The sequence below is a fragment of the Rhinoraja longicauda genome, chromosome 28 (genome assembly GCF_053455715.1).
Source record: "Rhinoraja longicauda isolate Sanriku21f chromosome 28, sRhiLon1.1, whole genome shotgun sequence".
Taxonomy (NCBI): domain Eukaryota; kingdom Metazoa; phylum Chordata; class Chondrichthyes; order Rajiformes; family Arhynchobatidae; genus Rhinoraja; species Rhinoraja longicauda.
In genome coordinates this window covers 19235840-19240727 of record NC_135980.1, presented here as the reverse complement: position 1 = coordinate 19240727, position 4888 = coordinate 19235840, and the positions used below count along the sequence as shown (strand labels likewise).

The following is a 4888-nucleotide window of genomic DNA, read 5'->3' as shown; positions in this document are numbered from 1 at the left end:
ATGTTATGCTTTCAAAATCTTTGGCCATAATTTTATCTCTTCATCATTACATCCATATCAGAAATTCACCAATCACTTTAGTTGTCAGAAGCTCACTGTAGCTGTATTCATAATCCTCCTCATGTTGCCTTTTTGAGATTCTAATCACGTCGTAGATACTTGCACCGCTGCAGATAATAAAACTGGACTTTTGGCATGGAGAAAACTTGGAGTCAGTCGTTTGCCTTTTGTCTATACTGACATTTATTTTTACATTCTGTTTTGGCATTATGTTTGTCTAATCAGAAATTCTGATGATTACAAAAATTACTAATATGTATTTTTGAATACATGACAAAACCCTCACACAACATAAAGCTGCTCTGTGAGATTTTGTTTGAATGAAGTAGAAGCCTTTACAGGTGGCACACAATAGTGTACCTGAGCAGAGGACCATGTGGTGACAATTATTTCTGATTGTAGAATCTTTTTCATATCTCCAGATTTCAGCAGATCAGCTTCTAGAAATGGTAAGTTTTCGTGTTTGCGGTTTTTTTAATCGACTAGTTTCATTCTATTTACAACATAGATGCAGATTACCTATTCCAAAAGATTCATGTTAATCTACTAATTTTCTTTGTGATCTCAAATAGAATTTGTAGATAGGTCCACATTCTTTCCACTCTCTGCTGCAATATTCCCCCTGAAATTTTGCTTTCCATTAATTAATAACCATCATATTTTCCCCGGTTCTAAATTCCCGAGGAATTCTGGTACACCCTAACAGTCACATGACAACTTGGCTGGGCCTGGTGTTGGTTTGCTTCTGCAAATGTATCTTCTGGTTGCACTGGTGCACTGCTTCCGCATGGAAAATGCGCTGCCCTGCAAGCAATATGTTCAAGATGGTTGGCAGCAACAATTCTAATGAGGACTTTACTTCTGCTGATGGGAGAATGGTTTTAAATGGTGGTGGTGATGGAGGTTGGGGTTCTGACAGATCACAACTAAGACTCGGGCAACATCGAGTCAGTAATTTCTTTTTTGCCAATTTTGTTCCCATTTATTTTGTTTTAATGTTTTGTGTGGCATTTAAAAGAGACTAAAGTTGGTTGGTATATTTCATGATCCAATTATTTTTCCTTGTTCCAAAAACACTAATAGCAAATCAAGCACCGGTTGAATTTAATGTGACTTTCACTGTAACAAATTTGCCATTCCTGGAGTTATTGCATGAGAAAACATCCCCCTTGTATCAATCAGCATCGACAGTTATGACACAACAGGTAAACTATCAAAACAATATTTATTTAAATTGATTTTCATAATCAGTCAAAATATTAATCTAACTGGAACATATATCTTTTATGCAGCTGAATACTTTGTTTAGGAACAGCAAAATCAAGGAACAGTTTAATAACTGTGAAACAATGTCTCTAAGGTGAGAATTATTCATTTTTTTCTTTGTTCTGCAGGAATCTGATAACAGGGTAGTTCCATTTGCTATTTATTTGATATCACATCATCACTCTTTGCAGCATTTCATTTTTCAAATGTTTATCTCAATTCTCTTAAAACACTGACCTGCTTCATCTGTGATACTATTTCAAATCCATTGATAACTTTACAGCAACTTCCTTCGAGCTGTTTTCATTGTAGATGTTATAATGATCAGACAATCCTTTCCGATTCTAATCATGAAGCAGTTTTTCCACTGCCACAAATGCTGTCACTGAGCCACATTATTGCTGGTTGCATGATCTCGCTGAAGCTCGTCTCCCGCCAACTCGTTTGGCGGAGTGAAGCTCGGATTGTCTCAGACCTGGCATCTGCTTGTAGAGATGACCTGCCATGGCCAGCAATTTATTCCTTGAGCCATCATGGTTATTGAATGAACTACACTGAGTACTGGAGCCACTCAGCGGATCAGACAGCATCACTGGAGCATGAATACGCAAAGACTGAATGTGGTGTCTCTTGTGCAGCTTTGTGAAGGATGGGCTTGACTTCATTGCTATAGCATGTCACATTCGCTTGAACTGTGCTACACCTCTTGCCCCTCACAGAATATCTGTGCAGGGAAACACTTTTGATCACGTCAGTCGGTCAGTGGATGGATAGAATGTCCCGGAGGCCCATGGCAGAAGGAGACAGCGGACTCTGGGATGGTTTCCTGATCAGTTATTTGGTTGAGTGCCACATCACCAAAGTTCTCGAACAGCACCATGACTTCACTCGGGTAGTGGTGAAAGGGGCTGAATCCCACCAAGCACTGCCCTGAAGATGGCTGTGATGCACATAAGAAAGTTAGCCACCTCCTAGTAGACTGGATGTTTGCAGGTGTGGAAAAGGACGCAATGATCTCTGTCAAAGTTTTTCCCAAGAAGTTGTGTAACGTGCAACCCTTCGGATTACTCTCAGGGACATACAATGAGCCATTGGAAGATCATCAACTTAGTAAAAGATGAACATTTGTCTGCTGGAAACTTATTGGTCTTCCAGGAGTTGTTCGCAAGTGCCTGCTTGCATGTTCCAAGGTGCGGGAGTATGGGCCAAGAAATGCATTCAAGCTCAATTTAACAAATGCAAAGGGCTTTGTTGGGAAAAACCACAGTCTCGGGACATCGCAGGGTCAGGCTCCATGTAACTGCATTTCAAACAGCGCACTGATTCAAAGTTTGCTGATGAAACATTAATGATGTTAACTCATTGTAAGTGAATACACCGTATCCCTTGATGCAGTGAAATAAAATAATTACATGTCCCAATTGACTTCCTTAAAAATAAGGTATATATTCGGTGGATGGGAAAGAAATCAATTGAAAGGGGCTGCTGTCCTTGTGCTGGTTTACATCTGTACAGCCTGGGAGCAGGGATCTCTGCAGGAAGCTGGTAGCACCCAAAGGGCTTACAGAAACTCCACAGCTTCATCGCAGGGGGTTCAGTAGTGCAGTCACCAGAGCAGGGAGGTGGAGCTGCTGATAAGGCCCATGCAAGCTCAGATTTCCCGTGAGAAATCTGGGTAAGTCCTGAGGTTAGATCTGGTGCTGGGCCAGAATACACAACCCATTTATAATGTACAAATCATTTTGCTGTTCTGTCATGAATGATTCATTTACATTTTTCATATATAACATCTCCACCAATTAAAGATGAGAATCTTTTTCCGAATGTGGAAATGTCAGACTAGAGGGCATAGCTTTCAGTTGTGAGGGGCAAATTTTAAAGGAAGATAAATAGAAAATGCTGGAGTAACTCAGCGGGACAGGCAACATCTCTGCCTCAGAAGGCAGTGGAGGCCAATTCTCTGAATGCATTCAAGAGACAGCTAGATACTCTTAAGGATAGCGGAGTCAGGGGGTATAGGGAGAAGGCAGGAACGGGGTACTGATTGAGAATGATCAGCCATGATCACATTGAATGGCAGTGCTGGCTCGAAGGGCCGAATGGCCTCCTCCTGCACCTATTGTCTATCTCTGGAAAGAAGGAATGGGTGATGTTTAGGGTCGAGACTCTTCTTCTGAAGAAGGTATAAAGAAGGGTCTCGACCCGAAACGTCACCCATTCCTTCTCTCCAGAGATGCTGCCTGTCCCACTGAGTTGCTGCAACATTTTGTGTCTACCTTGACTTAAACCAGCATCTGCAGTTCTTTCCTACAAATTTTAAAGGAAAAATGCAGGGCAAGATTTTTACACAGAAGTGCCTGGAACGTGCTGCCAGGGGTGGTGGTGGACACAAATGCAATAGTGGTGTTGAAGTGGCTTTTAAATAGGCACATGAAAATACAGGGAATGAAGGGATATGGATCATGTGCAGGCAGAGGAGATTAGTTTTACTTCTGAAGAAGGGTCTCGACCCGAAACGTCACCCATTCTCTCTCTCCTAGATGCTGCCTGACCTGCTAAGCTACTCCAGCATTTTGTGATACCTTAGTTTTACTTGGCATCATTCAGCATGGAATTGAGAGCTGAAGAGTGTGTTCTATTCTATGTTCTATGTTTCTTTTTATGTAGTTGATGCTTTTAGCTGGCTCTATGAATAAATATACTTTATAACACAGAATGCAATTCAATAATGGTACATTTCTGAAGGTAGCAATCCTTCTGTCAATCATTATCTCTTTTTTAATACCTATTGGTTAAATGAAAATATGCATTAGGTTTTATTAATTTGGGCAGTAATTTTGTTTGTACCTGTTGTTAATTCATCCTTATGTAACAATATTTTAAAAATTATTATTATTATTATTTTGTTGTCTCACAGTGTTCTAAATCAAAATACCCAAGTGTACGCAGTCTGTACCTTCAACAATTCTCCTACCAGGACAATTGACAGAGTTACTGTGTATGAACAAATCAGTTACGGCACAGACAGCATTACTACATTGAGACCTTATCTTCTGGACAGCAACAGTCTCTTTGTTGATGGTACGTATTACTTATTCCTTTACACAATACTGGAGATTAATTCAGGAATTTCAGTGGAAGTGTGTGTTTTCACAGCTACTGGGCAAACTGTGAGGATTTCAATGTTGCTGTTATTTTGTCAATCGGAATTTTCTTGCATTCACTTTTCCCAGTGGATCCCCACCGTATATCAGCAAAACATGATGATTATTGCTAAAAAACCCACGAAGAATGTGCTATAGGTTATTACAGAAAGTTCTGACTAATTAAACTTTGCCTTCACTTTTCAGACTACAATGAATCAACACCTCCATCTGGTGAGTATGTTTATTATGGGTTTTAATTGTTAATAACTCTACAACTTATCTGCAATTTTGATTATTTAAATGTTTTGCTTTCTTTGGAATTCTGCAAACTAGATGTCTAAGCTTGCCTGCACTGGGACGTTACATTCCTTTCTCAGCTCCCAGGTATACCTATGTTGGTCCTATTCCAATCTAAT

General features: G+C 40.0%; 1 long non-coding RNA gene across 1 annotated transcript; it reads left to right on the top strand.

Moving 5' to 3' along the window:
- The first annotated feature begins 1215 nt into the window (after nucleotides 1–1215).
- LOC144607160 (uncharacterized) lies at nucleotides 1216–4349 on the top strand. The gene is made up of 3 exons (XR_013549070.1): nucleotides 1216–1265; nucleotides 1353–1420; nucleotides 4244–4349. It is a non-coding gene; the product is annotated as an uncharacterized LOC144607160 (long non-coding RNA).
- Nucleotides 4350–4888: the final 539 nt, after the last annotated feature.